The sequence below is a fragment of the Acomys minous genome (genome assembly GCF_964271855.1).
Source record: "Acomys minous genome assembly, chromosome: 4".
NCBI classification, from domain to species: domain Eukaryota; kingdom Metazoa; phylum Chordata; class Mammalia; order Rodentia; family Muridae; genus Acomys; species Acomys minous.
This window is the reverse complement of record NC_140486.1, coordinates 45,118,669-45,141,961: the sequence shown is the minus strand read 5'-3', so window position 1 is coordinate 45,141,961 and position 23,293 is coordinate 45,118,669. Positions and strand designations below refer to the sequence as shown.

General features: G+C 37.4%; 1 long non-coding RNA gene across 1 annotated transcript in view; it reads left to right on the top strand.

The window, feature by feature from the left end:
* The window catches only part of LOC311595932, a 30,024-nt gene extending 7,784 nt beyond the window's left edge, over positions 1-22,240 (top strand). The window contains exons 2-3 of the long non-coding RNA XR_014778624.1: positions 18,609-18,801; positions 22,119-22,240. This is a non-coding gene — a long non-coding RNA (uncharacterized lncRNA). The remainder of the gene's footprint in view (positions 1-18,608; positions 18,802-22,118) is intronic.
* Positions 22,241-23,293: the final 1,053 nt, after the last annotated feature.

The window sequence follows — 23,293 nt, the reverse complement described above, 5'->3', positions numbered from 1 at the left end:
TGAATGTTACCAATGTGATGATGACCTTTCATTAACACAAAAATGTTTTCTATATCTATTATATTGTAATTCAGTTGAACACAAATGTTGTAATCTTTATTAAGCTAATATTTTAGGGAAAAGCACAACGGGGGTGGGGGGAGAGAGACAGACAGACAGAGATAGAGACAGATAGAGTGACAGAGACAGACAGACAGAGACAGAGAGGAAGAGAGAGAGAGAGAGAGAGAGAGAGAGAGAGAGAGAGAGAGAGAGAGAGAGAAAGAGACATTACAACATTCTGCACTATTATCCCCAGTAAATATTTGGATGATATTAAATAAAGCATCAATAAAATCCCACTGAATACCTTTCTCACAAACCATCTGCATAGAAACCTTTCCCTTTTATTCTTAAGCATAAGTCAATGTAGATGAACTCACCCTTACGAGGTGATGAAGGGTAAATATGTTTGACCGTTGCACATTTGTGCTACAGCTCACTGGGGCAGCAAGAGTAGACAAAGTGACAAATTATTTATTGGGAACATTTCCCTCATCTCTTAGGCATTCTCTGCCACCAGTTATTTCAGGGCTATGCAAGGGCGAGTTGGTGCTTCTTTGCCAAATCACCTTGTTTAAATCTCCATAAAACATTGCTGCCATCAGCAGCTAAGAACTTTGGGAACTAATTTAGGGCTGATATAATTTGCAAGTAATTTATCAATGCAAGTGGGTGGTTTTTATTAAACAGCTGCAGAGAACTTGATTAAAAAGACTTTTAAAAATGGGTGCTACATTAACTTTACCTGTCTTCTATCCTGTCCCTATCCACACTTTATATTCTTTATTCTGGTGTAGTTATTTAAACTTCTCCTATATTGAAGAAAATGAGCTGACAATATCCTGAAAGTAGGATGATGAATTTCCTTAAGTTTCACATCAGCTGGGATAAACAGAAAACCCTGAGGTGGTTTGGCAGAATAGGAGGGAGTTTTTCAATGTCCATCCAGGAAAGCAAACACTGGGGAGTGGCAGCTAAGTAGTACAAAAAGACTTTTCCATAGAATTACAATTTTTACTTAACACTGAGTGTATGAAATGAGTGAATCTGTAACTTCAGTGACCTGAAGAGTCTGCATTTTAGTTTTGAATAAATACATATGCTCATGTCTAAATTATCCACAATTCCCAAGGCAGAACAAGACTGCTGGTACATCTGTGATCCTCACTACTGGAGAGGTAAGAAGAAGGCAAGGTTGCAGCCAGCGTGAGAGTCACAGGGAAGTCAAGGCCGGTCAGATCAATGGTCGTTCTGGGAAACACAAGACCCTGGCTCAAAACAGGCAAATAACAACTGGGTAGATTAGATAGATAGATAGATAAGAGGAAAGAGAGGAAGGAAGAAAAAAGAAGGAAAGAAAGGAAAGAAGGAAGGAAGGAAGGAAGGAAGGAAGGAAGGAAGGAAGGAAGGAAGGATATGGGTATAGCTCAGGAAAGATGTGCTTTCACAGCATACATAGGGCCCTGGATTCAATTCCCAGGATAGAAAACAAATCAAACCATACCAAACCAAACAAAACAAAACTCCCAGACTAATATTTGCTTATTTTCTCAGCAAACATAGTTATAAATATCACTTACAATTATTTTAACAAGTGAGAGGATAACAATTGAGAAGTAATCTGAATAAATTACTTAAATTTAAAAAATCACTTTATTTATTTATTCACTTTACATCATGATCATGGCCCCTCCCTCCTCTCCTCTGAGTTACACCCTTGGTCCCTCTTCCCCCACCCCCCTTACCTATTCCTCAGAGAAGAGGAGCTGCCCCCTTCACCAACCCACTCCAGCTTATCAAGTGACATCAGGATTGAGCACATCCTCTTTCCTTGTGGCAGTTGTGCCAAGGAGAAGTGACCAAGAAGCAGAAAACAGAGTCAATGTCAGAGACAGCCCCTTCTCTCTCTACTAGGGGACCCACATGAAGCTTGAGCTGGCATCCATCTGTGTAGGGGGGCTAGGTTCCTTTCTATGCATGGTCCTTGGTTGGTGCTTCAGTAAGACCCTATGGGCCCTGATCAGTTGGTTCTGTTGGTTTTCTTGTGGAACCCCTGTCATCTCCACGTCCTTCTATCCTTCCCTCCACTTTCCCACAAGACTTCCCATGCTGTCTTTGACCAAAGTTTGGCTATGAGTCTCAGCATCTGTTCCTATCTGCTCCTGGCTGGAGACTTTCAGGGGACAGCTAGGCTTGGCTTCAATCTGCAGGCATAGCAGAGTATCATTAATAGTGTCATTGGTTGGCTCTCTCCCATGGGTTGGTCCATGCATTGGCTGGACAGCCTATTAATCTCTGTTCCATTACTATCCTTGTCCATCTTGTATGCAGCATAAATTTTTGGTTCAAAGTTCTTGTATGTGGGTGGTGTTCCCATCTCTCCACTAGGAGTCTTGCTTAGATAGAGGGCATCGTCTCCAGTCTCCATGGCCCCTCCTACTAGGAGTCTCAGCTAGAGTCACCCCATATCCTCCCAAAAGCCTACTCTGTGTTGGGTCTCCAGCTTGACAGAAAGATTCTCCCACCACTGTTTCTCTTTTTTCTGCATGCCCTCTCTTCTCCATCCCTCACTCTTCTCCCAGGTCTGATCTCCACCCTCATTTCTCTCTCTGCTCCCTCCTCTAGCGTGTTCCTTCTCTCCAACCACTTCCACTGTGTATTCTAGTCCCACTTCTGAGTGAGATTTAAGCATCCTCCCTTGTATCCTCCTTGTTGTTTATCTTTTTGGGTCTGTGAATTATAGAATGTTTAATCATATACTATATGGGTAAAATAATATACTTATGAGTAAGTACATGCCATATATGTTTGGGTTACCACACTCAGGATGATCTTTTCTAGTTCTATCTATTTGCCTGCAAATTTCATGATTTTCTTGTTTTTAATAGCTGAGTAGCTATTTAATAGCTGTGTAAATGTAGCACAGTTTCTTTATCTATTCTTTGATTGATGGACATGTAGGTTGTTTCCATATCATGACTATTACTAAGAAAACTGCTAGGAACATATTTGAGTAAGTGTCCTTGTTGTATGGTACACCATCTTTTGGGTATATGTCTTGAGGTAGAGCTGTTCCCAGTTTTCTGAGAATGCACCAGACTGATTTCTGAAGTTTGCTCTCCCACCAGTTATGGAGGAGGGTGGCCCTTTCTCCAAATCCTCACCAGCATGTACTCTCACTTGAGTTTTTGATCTTAGCCATTCAGATAGGTGTAAGATGGAATCACTTAGTCTTTTTGACTTGCATTTCCCTGATGACTAAGGAAGTTGAACATTTCTTTAAGTGATTCTCAGCCATTTGATAATCCTCTGTTGAGATTTCCGTCTCTATCTCTGCACTGCATTTTTCAATTGGATTGTTGGGTTTGTTTGTGTTTAATTTCTTGAGTTATATATATTTATATATGAATAATATATATGTAATATTATTCATATATAAATATATATGCCCTCTGTCATATGGATGCAGAGTTGGCTGTCATCTTGTTTTAGTGGCAGTGTCCTTTGATTTACAGAAGCTTTTCAGCTTCATGAGGTTTCATTTATTAATTGTTGATCTTAGAGCCTGAGCTGTTATAGTTCCATTCAGGAAGTTGTTTCCTGTGCAAATGAGTTCAAGGATCTTCTCCACTTTCTTTTCTAATAGATTTAATGCTTCTGGTTTTATTTTAAGGTCCTTCATCCATTTGATCTTCAGTTTTTATATAAGATGATAAATATGGATCTATCTGTATTTTTCTACATGTAGACATCGGAGTAGACCATTTGTTGAAGATGCTATTTTTTTTCCATTGAATGGTTTGGGTTTCTTTGTCAAAAATCAAGTGTCTTTAGGTGCGTGGATATATTTCTAGGTCTTCAACTCAATTCCGTTTTCCACCAGTATTTTTCTATGCCAGTACTATGAAGTTTCTACTACCATTGTTCTACAGTACAGCTTGAAATCAGGGTTGAAGATACCTTCAGAAGGTCTTTATTGCATAGGATTGTCTTAGCTATTTGGTTATTTGTTTGTTTGTTTGTTTTTCCATATGAAGTTAAGAATTGTTCTTTAAAAGTCTGTAGAGAACTTGGTTGGTTATTTGATGGTAAATGCAATGAATTTGTAGATTGCTTTTGGTAAAATGGTCATTTTTACTATGCTAATGCTACAGATCCATGAGTATGGGACATCTTCTGATATCTTCTTCAATTTCTTTATTCAGAGCCTTGAAATTGTTTCATATTCGTCTTTCACTTGCTTGTATAGAGGTACACCAAGATATTTTATGTTTTTTTGTGGTTATTTTGAAGGATGTTGTTTTCCTAATTTCTTTCTTAGCCCCTTTGTCTTTTGTATAGAGGAGGGATATTGTTTTTGGTATTTGTTTTTATTTTAGTTAATTTTGTATCCTGTCACATTCTTAGGGGTGTTTATCAGATGTAGGAGTTCTCTGGTTGCATTTTTGGTATTCCTTATGTATACTGTCATATCATCTTTGAATAGTGAGGCTTTTACTTCTTCTTTTCTGATTTGTATCCCTATTGATCTCCTTTAATTGTTTTATTCCTGTAGCTAGGACTTCAAGTACTATATTGAAGAGATACAGAGAGAGTGGGCAGCTTTGTCTTGTCCCTGACTTCAGTGGAATTGATTTAAGTTTCTCTCCATTTAGTTTGATGCAGGCTATAGGTTTTCTGTATATTGTCTGTACTATGTTTATGTATGTGCCTTGTATTCCTGATCTCTCCAACACTTTAACATGAACTGGTTTTAGAGTTTGTCAAATGATTTTTCTGTATCTAAGGAGATGGTCATGTGTTTTTTCATTCAGTTTGTTCATATGGTAGGATACTTTGATGGGTTTGCATATATTGAGCCTCCATGCATGCCTGGGATAAAGCTTATTTGGTCATGGTGCCTATTTTTGATGTGTTATTGGATTCAGTTTGTGAATATTTTATTGAGTCTTTTGCATCAATGTTCATAAGGAAAATTGCTCTGAAATACCCTTTCTTTGTTGTATTTTTGTGTGGTTTAGACATCAGTGTGACTCTGGCCACATAGAATGAACTTGGTAATGATCCTTCTGGGTCTATTTTGTGGAATAGTTTGAAGAGTATTGTTAGTAGCTCTTCTTTGAAGGTCTGGTAGAATTCTACATTGAATCCATCTGGCCCTTAACATTTTTGTTTGGAAGAATTTTGATGACTGCTTCTACTTCCTTAGGAGATATAGAACTATTTAGTTTATATGATCTTGATTCAATTTTGATAAGTAGAATCTGTTAAGAGTATTGTCCATTTCATTTAAAATTTCAAATTTTGTGGCATATAGGGTTTTGAAATAAGAACTAATGATTCTTTGGATTCCCCCTGTCTCTGTTGTTATGCCTCCTTCCATTTCTGCGTTTGTTGATTTGTATAGTATATCTCTGCTTTTTGGTTAGCTTGGCTAATGGTTTGTCTATCTTGTTGATTTTTCTCAAAGAACCATTTTTTGATTTCTTTGAATCATTGAATTGTTGTCTTTGCTTCTAACTTGTTGGTTTCAGCCCTGTTTTTTTAAATTTAATTTTATTTTATTTTTATTGCCAGACTTTTACTCCTCTATTCCTCTACTCCTACTACTGCTTTTTCCCCCCTAGGGCCTTCAGGTGTGCTGTTCAGGTGCTAGTATGAGATATCGCCAATTACTTTAGGAAGGTGATTAGCACTACCCACTTTCCTCTTAGCACTGATTTCATTGTATCCCATAAGTTTGGGTATGTTGTGCCTTCATTTTCATTACATTTTAGGAAATCTTTATTTCTTCTCTGACTCAGTTGTCATTGAGCAGGCAATTGTTTGATTCCCCTGCTTGTGTAGGGTTTCTGTTACTTCTGTTGCTTTTGATATCCAGCTTTATTCCATGGTGGTCTGATAAGTTACAAGGGATTATTTCAATTTTCTTGTATCTATTGAGGCTTCCTTTGTAACTAGCTATATGGCCAATTTTTGAGAAGGTTCCTTAAGGTTCTGAGAAGAAGTTATATTCTTTTGTGTTTTGGTGAAAGTTCTGTAGATGTCTGTTAGATCCATTTTATTCATAACATCTGTTAGTGTTATTATTTCTCTGTAGTTTCTGTTTTGTTAACCTGTCCTTTGGTGAGAGTGGTATGTTGAAGTCTCCCATTATTAATGTGTGGGGCTCAATATGTGATTTTAACTTTATTAATGTTTATTTTCCAAATGTTGGTGCCCTTGCATTTTGGGCATAGATGTTCAGAATTGAGATGTCATCTTGGTGGATTTTTCCTTTGATGAGTATCAAGTGTTCTTCATTGTGTCTTTTGATTAATTTTGGTTGAATGTCTATTTTATTAGATATTAGAATAGCTATTCCAGATTGCTGTTTGGATCTATTTGCTAGGAAAACCTTCTTACAGCCTTTTACTCTCAGGAAATGTCTCTCATTGTGGCTTAGGGATATTTCTTGTATGCAGCAGAATGAGGGGTCCTGTTTATATATGCATTCTGTAGGTCTGTGTTTTTCCTTTTTTTTAAAAATTATTAAGTCTATTGATGTTGAGAGACAACAATGACCAGTGACTGTTAGTTTCCATTATTTTGTTATTGGTTGTGATAGTGTATTTGTTTGACTGTCTTCTTTTGATTTTGCTGTAGTGAAGATATTTATATCCTGTGGGGTTTTGGGGGGTGTAGTGAATCTCCTCAGGTGGGAGTTTTCCTTCTATTTTCTTCTATAGGGCTAGGTTTGTGCATAGATACTTTAAATTTTGTTCTGTCATAGAATATATTCTTTTCTCCACCTGTGGTGATTGAAAGTTTTGTTAGGTATAGTAGTCAAGATTAGCATCGCTGGACTCTGAGGGTTTGCAAATGTCTTCCCAGGTTCTACTGGCTTATATGGTCTCTGCTGAGAAGTCAGGTTTGATTCTGAAATGTCAACCTTTATAAGTTACTCAGCCATTTCCCCTTGCAGCTTTTAATATTTTTCTTTGTTCTGTGTATTTAGTGTTCGATTATTGTGAGGCAGGAGGATTTTCTTATCTGGTCCAATCTATTCGGTATTCTGTAGGCCCCTTGTATGCTTATAGATATCTCTTTCTTTAGAATGGGGAAATTTTATTTCATGATTTTGTTGAAAATCTTTTCTGGGCCTTAGAGCTGGAACTTTTCTCTTTCTTCTATTCTGATTATTCTTGAATTTCATCTTTTCATGGTGTCCTTGATTTCGTGGATGTTTTGTGTCAGGAACTTTTTAGATATAACGTTTTCCTGTATTATTTCCTCTTTTAAAGCCTCAATCTGTTTGACTGTATCTTTCTGTATTTCTTTAAGGGCTTCCTCTTTAAAGGCCATTATCATCTTCATTACCATAGCTTTAATGTCATTTGCTTGTATGTCACTTGTGATAGGTTATCCAGAGCTGCTTGCCAATGGAAAACTGAGTTTCAGAGATCCCATATTGGTTTTGCTTTTGTTGATTGTGTTTATATGCTCAATTTTAGCCATCTGGTTGTCTTTGGCATTGGCTAGTAGATACATTCTGCTGCCTTATAGAGTTATCAGGGGTGTGGGAAGATCCTGTAGGAAGCTGGATGTTCCTGCTGGAGCCCTCTTGGACTGGGGCCCCTCCTCTCTCGAGGAAGTTCAGGAGTCATCCACCTTGCTACTGATTATCTTTCTCCAAGATTAAGGAACTGCAGCCATTCGGACAATGTGCTCAGACATTGTGCACACTGGACAAAACCCCAGGCAGGAAGCTGGATGTTTTGTAGGAGTCCTTCTTGGATTGGTGGATATGGTCTATGACTGGAAGCTGGTTCTCAGCCTGTGGTTTTCTTCTTATATATGATCCTTAGGACTGACTGGGCTTCTCTGGAGCCTGAGGGCCCTCCTCTGACCAAGGGAAGTCCTAGACTCAGCCTGATTTTCTTGCTCTGAGGAAAATGAGCTCCAGCTGCCTGGACACTGTAATCTTTAGGTATAGTCATTTTGATGAACCTGTGAGCTTAGAGGACTGATTTTTCTCCTTGGGAAGACAAGTTGCACTTTGGAGAGGCAGGTGGGGTGTTTCAGTGGATTCTGGATGCCAAGAGGCCCAATGTTTGGGTGATACACCTAAGTACTTGGACAGTATCCACTCACATGACAGTGAGAGTATTTGGGTGGCCAGAGGTTGAGACCAGGCTCTGGCAGATCCCAGAGACTTGTCTCAGGATTAGCTAGGTGACCTGAATTTGGACTCACTGTTTCCTTCACTGTTGGCTTTCCTATCACCTGGAGAGCATCTGGGAAGCACAGACAGTGGAGTTTTAGCATTCACATTCATGGCTTGTCAGTCATTCTGCAATCAGGGTGTTCTGTTTATCAGATACCATGTGATATTGGTGCCACCATCTTGGATCTCCACGTTTAGTGTTTTGATTATATGTGGAGGGAGTATTTTCTTTTCTGTTCTAATCTATTTGGTGTTCTATAAGACTCTTATATTTCCAAAGGCATCTCTTTCTTTGGGGGGGGCATGTCCCCTAGGTTGGGGACATTTGTTTCTATGACTTTATTAAAGATATATTCTGGCCCTTGGTTCAGGAATCCTGTCTTTCTTCTATTCCTATTATTGTTAAGTTTCATCTTTTCATGGTATCTTTGATTTCTTGGATATTTTGTGTCAGGATTTTTTTCAATTTAATATTTTCTTTGACAGATAGATCACTTTCTTCAGTTGTATCTTCTATGCCTGAGATTCTCTCCTCCATCTCTTGTATTCTGTTGGTAATACATACCTCTGTTTTTTCCCTATGTTTTCCATTTCTTGGATTTCCTCAGTTCATTTTCTTTTTTGATATTATTTCCATTTTCAAGTTTTGAACCGTTTTAGTCATTTCTTTTACTTGCTTGGTTGTATCTTCCAGTATTTCTTTGAAGGATTTACTCATTTCCTTCTTAAAGACCTCTACCATCTTCATAAGCATAGATTTAAGGTCATTTTCTTGTGTTTCAGTTGAATTACAGTATCCAGAGTTTGTTGCCATAATACTTTTATTTTTATTGATTGTGTTCTTATTCTGGCCTTTAGCCATGTGGTTGTCTCTGGCATTGGGTAGTTGTTCCTACAGTTTGTTGGGCCTCCTGGGCAGTTGGAGAGTGGGTAAAAGCCCTAGGTCATGGGTTAGGTCATAGCCTACAGTTGTTCTCTGCTGGTTCTTTCCCAGTTGGACCTATAGGTCAGGAATAAGGGTGTAAGTTTCTAACCTGTGTGATCTTGATGTTACCTAAGGAAGGTTAGTAGAATCATGAACTGTAGGCTGTATCAGCATGTCTCTGGACTCCAAAATCATCCTCAGGATGTCCAGGAGGTATGATGGTGTTGCCATGTGTGTCTGGCAGCTGGGATCCACTCCTTTCTCTGGAGAAACACAAATGGATGCTGGCATTTAAGGTTTCATAGCAATGTTTCTTGCTTACTGTATAGGCACGGTGCTCCTGATGCTAGTCTGGGGTCTGCCATCTTGGAACCAGACCCTGTATGCTTTGATTGTCCAGCCATTCTCCACCAAGAGATGGATAGAACCGTGGGATGGAGCCTGAGACCCTATCCCTGGTATCTGTGAGCTGTCCTTGGTGAGGTGGAAGTAGTCTTGGGTCTGGATGCTGGAGCTGTGCATTTCTGGAACATAGGAGCCTGTTTGTGCAGGCAGAAGCCACCAGAGGAGCCTAGGACTGAGTGTATCTCTTGGCCCTGGGAGTCCTTTCTGGGGGGGGGGGCTGGATCTGTGTGTCTCTATCTCCTAAGATGCCTCTTCTCCTCTGGGAAACACAGACATTGGTGTTTTGGAGTCAGCAGTCATGTCATTTGCTTGTTCTGCAGTCTCTGATAGTCTGCTACTAAGATACCATAGGAACTGGCACTGCCATCTTGCTTTCAACATTCATCTTTTAAGCAGCATGCTAAAATATTATAATGCAAAGACTAAATAAAAACTTTTAATGGGGCAATCTTGTGGCATTTAGCCATTACTGGAAACTGGTGTTATGGTGATTGTGATGGAGTTTCTGAGTGGAAGTTTTATGTGGTTTGATAGCCTGAGAAGTCTAGACAGGCAGGTATCATATTAGACTAAAGTTAGGCCTCTAACTTCAGGATGCATTCTCGTCCATGGTATAATCTTTTAAAGACAAACACTCCAAGCAAAATTACTTAAGAAGGCAGGGAGGTTACTATCAGCTTGAGATCACTAAAGAGGTATTAGGAACAGTAAAATCCCTAAAAGACAATGAGTTAGTGTATATGGAGTGAATATCACCTTCTGGGTACATGTTCTTTAATGTTCACAATAATAAAAGGAGACTTTCATATACTTGGACACATGCATCTCACTGATGCACGTTTGCATCCTAAGTGATATGTGGGTTAAATATTTTTTAAAACTTTTAAGTCACAATTTTTTTAAAACTTTATTTTATTAATTTATTCTTATTACGTCTCAATGGTTATCCCATCCCTTGTATCCTCCCATTCCTCCCTCCCTACCATTTTCCCCTTACTCCCCTCCCCTATGACTGTGACTGAGGGGGACTTCCTCCCCCTTTATATGCTCATAGGGTATCAAGTCTCTTCTTGGTAGCCTGCTATCCTTCCTCTGAGTGCCACCAGGTCTACCCATCAAGAGGACGTGGTCAAATATGAGGCACCAGAGTACATGTGAAAGTCATACCCTACTCTCCACTCAACTGTGGAGAATGTCCTGTCCATTGGCTAGATCTGGGTAGGGATTTGAAGTTTACGGCCTATATTGTCCTTGGCTGGTGCCATAGTTTGAGCAGGACCCCTGGGCCCAAATTTGCTTATCGTAATGTTCTTCTTGTAGGTTTCTAGGACCCTCTGGATCTTTCTACTTCGCTATTCTCCCATAGCTCAGCCGTTAAATGCTAGGCTCACAACCAAAAATATAAAAGTCACAAAATTTTGAATGAGTCATTTAGCTTATAAACCTGGCACCCATTTGAGAGGAAACAGCTAATAACTTTGAACTTGCTTTTATAAAGAATAATTATTACTGCTTAATATCTGGTGGTTTATCTGTGATCTCCATTCTTATCATAACATAATCATCTGGACTCTAAATTTGTTCTTTAACTTTGAATTTATTTGTTTTCGTTCTGAGTTTTGTATTTCTGGAATCAGTAGTGAAAAATGTGGGACCAAGCACGATAAAGAACTCAAAGATGTTTCTATATTTCCATATGTAAATAATGCCAAGTCAGTAACCTTCAGATTCATGGACTCTTCTAAGTATGAAACAGGTTGTAAACTCAGATATTGCTCCCTGATTTCATGGAAAGAGTACTACTGGCTAATATTTGTGTAAATGACTGTAAATTCTAAAAGAAATGGATGTGAATCATTAAAAATGTTTAATGATGGCTGATTTTAAATCTTTTGATACTTTTGTTTGTCTATTCTCTTATGGTCTATGGCATTGGGTAGATATTTCTTGGCATTTTCTTTTAAAAAACATCTCGTTAAGATTTTCCAAAGTTATGTTCTAATGAAATTTAACTCATCTTTATAGCTTGTCTTTCAAAAGTAAGCATGTGTGTGTATGTGTAAAGTAAACATCATCCAATATAAATGTAATATGCAAATACTTACTGCATAGTTTTGAGCAAGCTCTACAGAGGCAAGACACTGGAGATCCTTCCTCAAATGTCAACTTTATTCCCAGTGAATTACAGTTGCTTGACTAAATTCAAGATTCATAGGTCTTAGATTTGGCCACTAATACTTTACCAGTATAGGGTATATGTGAGTTTCCTAGATCCTCAATTTGAAGAATGGATAAATTAATTAAGAATTTGTTTTTTAAAATCCCAGTAAAAGAACTTACTCTTGACTGGCTATCCTATTTTGTCATCTTATCAAATACTTAGCTACACAATAGAAAGCAGGGCATGTTGAATGTGTCTTGTCTGGTACAACTGTAATGACCTATAGACATGAAAGATTATGACATGAAAAGCAAAGAAAAAAATTCAGTTAAATTCTGAACTTTATTCAGTTTACCCTAGAATAATTCGAGTGGCATAACTCTAGAGTCAGGATGATGGAAAGGATTTCAACATCATGATTCATGCTTAAATTGCTCTTGCCTATGCTATCAAAATACATTGCTATTTGAGTATTATGTTGTCTTTAATATTATGATGTTGTAATATCTTATGAGAAAAAAGGCTTGGGAAACATATTTCCTTTCCCTAGCTAGAAGATGAACCATAGGCTCCCAAGGAGTGAGCAGCTTGCCCTAATTATACACAGTAATAGGTTATTTACTTTAGAGCTCAGCCCTATGCAGGGCTATTATCTTTTAATACCCTCTACATGTTTTGGGCACACTGACATATGGAAGTCAAGAATATCATGTTTCCAAGGCTGGCTTGGCTACATAACAAGTTCAAGGCCAGCCTACATTATGAGAATAAACTATCTTTAAAAAAAAGAAAGAAAAATAAACAAATGACCAAGAAAGGAAAGGACAACAGTGAAAAATTAAGGAAGTAAAATGCTCAGATAGACACTGTTGTAACAAATTAGATTGAGTCCAAAACCAAACCAGTTGAGAATTATTGATCTCACTATCAAGCTAAGTCATGAACTCTCTGTGGTATGACTGAAACCTTAGATGAGAGGAAATGACAGAATGCATAAAGTGTTTTAAGAAAATGTTTTCACTGTATCAGAGACTGTATTAAGAGCTGCAATGGAACATATTACACTCATATTAACTTGATCTTTAAATATGGAGGAATAACAGCAATCTGGTAGGAAAAATCTCCAAGAGAAGAGTTGTGTGTACAACTTCTGATCTTTAATTGCTTTGAGATTCAGTCAGAACTTTGGTATCTGGGCATTTTTCATTTCTTTCTGTGTCCAGTGAATGCAAGAATCCAGCTCAATAGAAAATGGATTCAGCATTGATTCTCTGTACATTTAGGTCTATGATAAAGCACATAAACAGAGTAGCTGCTTTCAATACAGAAATTAATTTAAATTATAAAGCAACTAAGTAAGAACTAAATAAGTAGATTTCTCATTTGGAAAGAATTTAAAAAGTCAGATGTTTATTTCATACAGTTTACTGACTAGAAATTGGCTATATTGGAGAAATTGGAGATCAGATAGCCTCACACTTGAGTGGGAACCACTCTGACTTATCAGAACAAACTTCTCTGACCTGCAATTTTCACATCTTAAAATAGAGATTATTCTAGTGTCTACTGTGTTATTGTAGTGAGAATTGGAGGTATGCTGCCCCTACACAGAGCCCAGTGTCTGTCGTTGATGTATTCTACTTCCTTCAGTAAGTTTTTTTTTTTATCATTGTAAATACATTGAAACAGGGCATAGAAAGATAGCACTTTTGAACAATTCAAAATGAGACACTATACCTTTGTGGTTTATAAATGGATAGATATTTTAACAAGTAGGTTTCCACTTTCACTTTATAGTAGCCTTTAAATAATAGCCCAATTACTGACTTTCTTATTCATTGGCTTCATCCAGGAACATATAGTACAACAAATACTTAATAACCTAAGATGGTTTTGTTTTGTTTTTTACTTTTATGGAAAGATAGCTAAGAGTCAAAATGGATGGCACAAGATGCAAAACTGAGACTTGAATTCTTGCATTGGACCTGCAGATTACTGTCATAAAACTATTTAATACAACGACAATGATTATATTTCATCAAATGCTGGCACTCCCATAAAGTTTTAATGTGTCAGAGTGGATGCTTTGGCATTGTTTTATGACTCAATGTTCACACTAATATCAAGGAATGCACCATTAATATGCTGCTCAAAATGTCAGGGCAGAAGTGTACCAGATGTCCCTAGGTTTTGCTTTCTTTGGAATGGAAGGCAGCTATTCCTTATTTGACAAGCACCTATTGAGTTTTTACTGCATATAAGAGCCTGTCCCAGGTTCTTGATTAAAGAGATGGAAAGGTATATTCAATTTTCACTAATTGGACTTACATTCTGGAAAGCACAGTTGGAAACAAATCAAGCAAATTATCTACAGAGAGGAATATGTGTCACAAAGAAAATAAAGTGGGAAAATAAAATTGACCGTGATAAATCATGTCTTACTTAGACTGTATAGTCAAGAGAGCTTGTCTGTTTGTTTAATAGTTAATTTTCTTGAACTTATCTCGATTTCCTTTAAGGTTAGAAGAGGCCCAAGAAGTAAAGTAAGATTTGTGCTCAGGGTGTAGAAAACCTTTGAGAAACTGGATTTATTTTACTGCGTACTTTAGTAGGCCATTGAAGCAATGAAATTCCCTGTTCCTTCCTTTCAGAGCTGTCTCCAACTCTGGTTATTTCAATACTTTATTTTTTAATTAAAAACAATATCTTTTTAAATTTAACATCTTTATTAATTTATTCATAATACAACTAAATTGTTATCCCATCTCTTGTATCCCATTTCTCCCTCCCTCCTGCTTTCACCCTATTCCCCTCCCCTATGACTGTGACTGAGGAAGACCTCCATCCCCTCTATATGATCATAGGGTATCAAGTCTCCTCTTGATAGCCTGTTATCCTTCCTCTGAGTGCCGCTGGGCCTCCCCATCAAGGGGACTTGGTCAAATATGGGGCACCAGAGTTCATGTGAAAGTCAGTCCCTGGTCTCCCCTCAACTGTGGGGAATGTCCTGTCCATTGGCTAGATCTGGGTAGGGGTTCGATGTTTACTGCACGTATTGTCCTTGGCTGATGCCATAGTTTGAGCAGAACCCCTGGGACCAGATCTGCCCATCATAATGCTCTTCTTGTACGTTTCTAGGACCCTTTGAATCCTTCTATTTCCCCATTCTGCTGGACTTCTCTCACCTAGAGTCCTAAAGGGTGTCCTCACAATACTTTAAAACCTAGATGACACATCATCTCCCTTGGGAGACATCTCTGGTCTCCTAAATGTAATTTGATATTATATGTGTGGTACCACTATGTGTGCTATTCTCACATGTCTATACACCTTTCCTTTGCAGTACTATACTGAAGAGGATTACTTACTTCTTACTCATGCATAAAGTAACAAACCCTTTTTTTCTAATCAGAGAAAAGCCTTGTGTTGTTACAATGTGTGTGATAAGAACCTGGGACAAAGACAACTAACCCCACATGCTCAAAATGAGAGACACAGAAAATATATAACATTTACATTTCATTCCTATTAGGATGCTTACTAAGCATCTCCCCTTCTTACACACATATTTTCTCATTTCCACTGATTTCTTTTTTAAAAAAATACCTCATTGAATCTCAGAAACAATGTTGTGTTGTTGAACCAGTTTATTTATTATCTCTCATACAATACATCCTGGCCACAGTCTTGCCTCCTTCCAGTCCTTACAGTCCTCTCCTCACTTTCTCTCTCCCCAAGATCCACTGCTCCTCCATCTGCCTGCAGAAAACAATCGGTTTTCTGGTAGTTTCAACATAAAAACGCATAATGAGATTCAATAAGCCTCATATCAAGGTTGGGCTCGGCAGCCCAGTAGGATGGCCGAGAACACGAAGAGAACATAGCCCACAGAGTCAGATAACCGTACTGGCTTATAGGGGCTCACATAGACTGAGATTGCAGTCATGGAGCCTGCATGGGTCTGCACTAGGCTCTCCGCATACATGCTTAGCGTGTTTGTGGGAATCCTAACAGTGAGAGAGGGTATGTCTCTGACTCTTTTGTCTGTTGAACCAGTTCTTTCTTTCTTTCTTTTTCTTTCTTTCTTTGTTTCTTTGTTTCTTTCTTTCTTTCTTTCTTTCTTTCTTTTCAGAATCTCAACTGCTCATGAATGCCTAACAGAATTATTTAACCCTTAAGAGTTCACCCCACAAGTATAGTTGATTAGTAATTATTAAAAGTGACTCATACTTAACAGAAAAATCTACCCTTAGGCATTTTTTCCCATTGTCTTTTCTAATCAGATTAGGTAATAATTCTTTCTGTTCCTGATTCTAGCTTTCAGTGTCCACTCAGAATAGCCCTTCCGTTCATCTTCAGCTCAATATTTGAACCCTCCGGCAATGTGTCTTTTGCTTTGCATGCTTGCATCCCTGAAGAAAGCTATGGCAGAGGTAGGGTGTACTGCAAAGGGTAAAGATGATGCAAGAGAGTTGGTGGGCAAAACCAAAAACATCAAGCAGGGAGGATTGAGCTTAAGTTCTAGAGAGTGACATCTTGCCAGTATTCCTAGTAAACTCTCGAAAGGAAATGTTAAGTGAAATATTTAAATATGTTCAGCTCAGTGGGCTTCAAAAAATCTTTCACATCAAAGGTATTCATGAAGATTTGGAGTTTTGAACATTTCCATTCAAAGCTCTAGTGCTGTGAAATCCATGTGCAGATTCATGGAAAAAGAATCTCTGAGGAAATTTGAGGTGTTCTCTGAAGTTTTATAGAGATGTTCTCACAGTACTATATAAATTATTAACTATGTATATTTCTACAATAGGAGTGAGATTCCTGGTTTTCTCTGAGAATGGAAATAGAGCAACAGTATTAAGTGTGCACATATATGAGGGTCCCTAACTGTCATTCACTGATTGACTAAATGTAAGCTACAATCAGGTGCTGTGAATGGTATAAATTGAGCTGCTCTAATAATCTGACTGAGGCTAACTCAAGGTTTGTGTAGCTAATACCTCAGAATTGAAGTATTCTTTCCTGGAGCGTGGATGGTGATTCATGACACACATATGTAGAAACACAGCTAGTTATTTTTACAGTATATTCTTTTTCTAAAGATTCTAAACTTTCTATAATCAAACTTACATTATGCCATAGGTAAAAGCATTGACTGGTCATCCTACTGAGAAGATAGTGAGTGACTCTGATTCCTAGTTTAAATCAACTGCTAGTTCTGCTCATTCTACCCATGTGTCTCCTGTGTTCTTTCCTACTCAGCACCAGTCTCTTGGTTTACAGGATCCACAACTATATCTTTCACAGCAGAAAACATGTATTCAATACTCCACATACTGCACATTTTATGCTTTTAAAGATATTTTTATATTCAAATTATCGTTCTAATATTTTTAAAATACAGGCTACTTATCTCTTTACATTGTACTTATGTTACCTCTCTTACATCAGTGTTCTAAGTACATAGCATCTTTTTTCAAAATCTTCAATAATTTCTTAGATATTTAGTTAGCATATTTTGGACTCTTACTCTGGTGTTAAAAGCCACCTCACTTTGGCCCTGACTTTCATCTATAAAGTCTAGTCTTAAGTAGTCTTTAATACCTTAAATGATGAGACCAGGCTCAAATCCTGGCTAGGTAATTTATGAGCAATATGATTTAGCATCCTATGTATGTTGGTGAAAATAAAGCTAGTTATTCCATGAGCTTATATTTAGTATTGAGATGAAGGCAAAGCTCTTAACACTATCTTAATTATTATTACATATCTGACAAACAGTAAATTTGCAAATATTCAATATTAGTTTAGCATCCATTGTGTACAGAGTGATGTGTATTTTCATAAAGGGAAATCCTAAGCCATATCATTCCCTAAAAGAGTGCTGTCCTCTTCACATACTGTTGTATAGGTTCCAAGATTGGCAGTTTTCTGATGTCCATGGAAGTGGAGTAGCTTCAACTCAGCTGACAATATCGCTTCCCTGAGTTTTTATGCTAGAGTTATGCTCAGTGGGTGAACTAAACCAGTTTTTTGAAGGAGGATGCTTTTCTTCTGTAACAGGACTGATGCTCTTGAAAGCCTGTCTCAGTGGCTATCGTCTGTGATAAACGAGGAACAAATGGTAGTGTGCAAATCTCTGTGCATGGAGTTGTGGATACTCCTTTTTCATGGATGCAGATTGTTGTCATCTGAACTGCAGAGTACCCTAGAGAAACTTCGAAAGTAGCGTGGTCCCTCAACATCTATTCAGATGCTACTAAAATCATTTTAATATGCCATTAAGTACCTGTTTATTGATTGTTTCTTGTATACTTGGTTAGGCATTTTTTTCTGTATACATTTTGCCAAAATTGAGGATTTTCTAGCTATTATTTTTATGAATGGTTTTCATTGATGACACCTTTCTCTTCTCTCCCTGGGACAGCAATGGAACTTTATATATACTTTTATTTGATTTTATTTTGTATACTTTATTATAATGCTGTATGTCCTCAGGGTTATTTACTTATGCTGTGCTTGAACCCAAGGCCTCTGGCACCCTATACAACTGCCCTACTACTGCATGTACCCCAGGTTCTTTTCTGATATTTTGATGGTTTAATTCAGGTTGTTCTATCTTGAAATTTTCTGATTGTTTTAACTGTGACCTAAAATTTTTCCACGGTTTATTTTGGTTGTTTTTAATTGTTTTTATCTCATTTCTAATATATCTGTAACTTTTCTGAGACTTGGTTTTTGTAACTTGCAAACATGTTTGTAATTTTCTCAGGCCATTTTTTTCTTGACCACTCTAGATCCGTTGCAGACCATCTAACATCTCTGTCACCCTGGGACTGGTATTTATGTGTCACTTTTTTATTATTCAGGTTGAGGCGCTTCGCTTTTGAATATGTTGACTGTTATGAGATGATACTGTATCTAGTTTAAAGCTTCCTTAGGCTGCGTCATTGTGGACAGGAAGCACATTAAGATTTTATCAGATGAGGCTGACAAACCAGGATTCCCAATCAGCCTGTGTGACACCTGGAAAGATCCTGCCTCATTAATGCCAGCGAAGGGGTAAGTAACAGACATCTTCTTACACTTCTATTTTGAAGGCACTATCAATAGAAGAGTGAGGGTGCATTACATCATCCTCACATACTCTTCAATGGTGGTCTTATAGGCTCAGTGATATTCTAAACACACACACACACACACACACACACACACACAATTAAGACAAATCTTATGAAAAATAGATAAGATTCACATGAAAGGAAGACACATGACAAGTAGACACAGTTGACAGTATCTGAGACATTTTGATCATCAAAATAAGTAATGATAGCAATTAAGTATAACCTCTTGATTAAATTGAGAATTGTAGGACTTTCTTGCTGAAACAGGAAGATAGAAATAAAGGAGAGAGAGAGAGAGAGAGAGAGAGAGAGAGAGAGAGAGAGAGAGAGAAAGAGAGAGAGATAAAGAGATGAGGGCTGGAGAAGGTAGAGATAACAAGAAATTGAGGGCTTTTGAAACTCAACCATAACATAGGTAGAAATGTGAACTCATAAATAGTAATGGAAAAGTTCAATTTAATAAGAAGGACATAATTTGGTAATCTCAGGATTTCTTACCTTATTTTTTTTATTACAAAGGGAGAAATAGTAACTTTACAGTGAACAACCAAGTACATAACACTTTGATTGAAGAATGACAGCAGGACATCACCATTGCTGTGAGACAGGGTCATCTTAGGCCATAGACAAATAAATGATAGGTGATTAATGTTCCCAGATAAATCCAAAGCTCTACCTAATTCTGAGCAATAACTATATACATCTCCCAAACTGAAGGATATTCTGTCAAATAACTGCCATATAGATTTAAAAATATTTCTTTTGATATTATAATATACTTATTCTTCTCTTTCCTCCTTCCAAACCTTCCCCCCTTACTCATCCTTATTCTCTTTCAAATTAATGCCTATATGTTTAATAAATGTTGTTACATACATATATTTATGTATGTTAAGAAAGGGACAAGAGAAGCTGAAGAATTATTTATTGTAACAGAAACCAAAGACCACTGAAAATCAAATGTGATGTACTGTTTTTCCTAGAATATTTCTGTATTGGGGAAAATGTCAATACATATTATCTTCAAGAATTAATTAAACATGAGATAGGAATGATTTTTGTCCAGGGCCTGGAAATAGTAGGGCAGGGGCTAAATGCACTACAGAGAATATTTTTGAGATATATATTAGAGTGTTGTAAAAAGTAAACAAATAAACATGAATAAAATGTTAAAAAGACCTGATAAGCCCATGAAAGCCCAAAATACTTATCAATTGGTCTGTTTTGTTGAATTCTGGACTAAGCCGCTGGTAAAAGTCAAAATGTCTTTTGTTTGCACTCTAAGAACCACAAAGATAGGAGGATCCTTGCCTTTTTCTTTTCCACAAGCCAATGATGGCCCTTGGATCTTTAACCCTGTGAGTTGGGGCTCTGAAGCCTGCACATCAAGGTTTTATCTTACACAGTCAGCACCACAAAGGCATGCCTCAGCATCCTGCTGCTTGGTTCCAGGGAAGAATCATAAGTCTCAGGCTTGGAAATCCACCTTTGTCTTTCTTTTTCTTCCCTTACAGAATTAATGGAGAAAAAAAGAGCTACAAAAAACCAGTGGTTTATATGGTCTCTAGATGAGTTTGCTTGTTAACTATCACTGTCTTCTTAAGTTTACCTGCTAGCACAGGCATATTTAAGTTTGTGAGAACTTTTCTACAACTTACCAGCTACTCAGATCATACTTGGCATGGCTTCAGGTGTAGACATTTTCCATTTGACCTAGTGTATATGTTCTTGCAAATGCCATTATACACTCTCCTCAGAAGAAATATTGATGAAATGTGTCCAGTGTAATTAAAAATGGATTCATAATGAAAATGCCAATTCAATGAAAATAACTAATAACACTGAGCATTCATATAATTACTTTTTAAATGGTCTAAAGATCTGATAAGAAAAAAAGTCTTTACCATCATACTGCAGTGTTTCACAAACTTACGTTTATAGAAAACTCATAAAGCAATTCTAAGGGGAGGAGAGAGTTGAGGGAGAGAAAACGAAGTGCAAAACGGTCTAGAGATATGAACTTTTAGATTTAATCTGTCTGTGTGTGATAGGCTTCTGTTGTAAAAATATCTGAGATAATTAACTTGAAGGGAAAAGGTTCATTTTGAGTCAGAGGTTTATAGATTTTGGTTCATGAACCGTCGAAACTAGAGCATTGAGCCTGAGATGTATTCACGTCATTGGCAGAAGGGTGCATTCATCTTATGCATGTATTAGGACACAGAGGAAGAGCTAAGCTCCCAGAATTCCCTTCAAGGGATGAAGAAAAAAGCTGCCCACAAGGCCACACATTTATGTTCTATCATTTTGCAGTTGTGCCACTCTGAAAAACAAACATTTGATGCATGCCTTGGGGGAACAACCTGCATTCACACACACTGTAGTGGACTACAGTAAATTATCAAGTTTCCTTTCCACACATTTCGAGCAAGATACACAGTGTGTATAATGCCTTGAGCAGTGGCAGGCACCACAGGTGAATTTCATCATACAGCACAGCCTGTACCCTTGAAGTCATAACAACCATTGATGTTAATGGTTTCTCAGTGAAATGGAAGTTGTATATATGGAAGACAAGAAATTCTGCTGAGGATGTGAGTTCCTATTTAGTGCTAATGGGATTGGAAGTTAGTGTAGCTGGTGTGAATATAGAAGCAAATGTGAATATAGAGGCACCTAAAAATCATAAGTAGAATTTCTTTGTGCTTTAGCCACATGATTTCTGGATATATGCCTGAAAGCATCAGTCATGTTTCTATAGAGGTGCCTGTGAGCCTGTCTTTATTACAGCATTGTTCACAGCACTCAATTTATAGAAGTAGCCTATGTGACCACTGGCTGATTAAAGAATTAAAAATGTGGATATATTTAATATATATTAATATAACTTAGTATATATTAAATTCAGTTCTTTTCAACTGTGGTAAAGAATGAAGGTATGTGTTTCCAAGAAAACTGAAAGAACTGGATATCATTGTGTTAATGGTACACAAAGGTAAGTTCATGTTTTCCATCATATATGGAATCTAGGTGCAAGGAGGCCATGAAAGTAAAAGGTGGAGTATTAGGGAGGTAGAAAATTAGTGGGAAGAAGGGAGGTAAGGAAATAAGGTTAGGATAAAATAATAGGAGGGTAAACAGCATTAATGTTAGCATGTGAACTGCAAAAATATTATAATAAATCTTTTTATGCTATGATTAATATATACTCATGAAAAATAATGAATGGATGAATCTTACTGCTTTGTGTTTCAGCAAAATGTTCTCCAAAATGGAAACCTTATCTGAGTATAAAGAAATAACAATTGCTAGAACAATCTCAATAAATGGAGTTTATTAATGTCTGTTGGAGGAAGATTAGAAGATTACAAAACAATGTGAGTAGACTTTGAAAATAATGAAATACCAAAGATTTTCTAGACAGTTTACCATTGAGAAGCCTGAATCCTTATAATATAAATAATAAAATATGAGGAATGTTATAATTGCTTAGTAAGTTTCTAGAAGAAAACATTAGAAAGATGTATTGAACATATAAATGTGTTGTTTTTCAAACAAAGTCCCAAAATGTTCAATTTTATCAATAAAGACTCAAGAGCCAGATGCTGGGGTGAAAACCTGCTAGTTCAGATAGGCAGAGAAAACACCCAGCTGACCTTCCTAGTCAGTCAATGTCCCAGAAGGAAGAAGCTTCTTCTCCTTCTCTATGCTGTCTTAAATCTCATCAAACTGAATGCCCTTCCTTTCTATTTCCTGTGCATCTGTCCTGTGGACTTCCTCTCACTCTCTATGGTCCTTCCCTATGTTAGCTCCCTGTCAACAGGTTGCTTGGTCTGCCTCTTGACCCATTTAATCTAAGGTGTGTGCTAGGTCTGAGCCACACCACAACTAGAAATTAGTTTTTTCAGTTCACAGTCTTGGGGTTCACAATGTGATCAAATATCCTGCAACATATTTGAACCGTAGAAAGTTTGAAAAAGGAAAAAAAACAGGTGGAAAGAAATAATGGGTGTTAAAATAAAGGTCTGTATCAGATTAGAAAGAAAAGGAATTAAGGATGCGAGCAAGGAAGGAAGCCACTGAATGTTGACTATCATTAAATCAGGATCAGGATTCTTATTAACCAGGAGACACCTCTAATCCTATATTACTAAATTAGACCAAGTTGTTACATGTTCTTTGTATGTTTATCTGAAACACTTTGAACTGCTACTCCCTAGCAAGCCTATCAAACATTTCCAGAAATGCTGACTTACAGAGGAGAATATATAGGTTCTGGGAGTGTCTGCCAATGTGTCACAAGTGAAAGAATATGGCCCACTCTTTACTTTTTTACTACCCCTTCCTGGAATAAGGGAAACCCTGTTTGTTTCAGAGAGCCATCTCTCTCAGATGTGATTGAGGTGTATACTACCACATTCTACTATGAA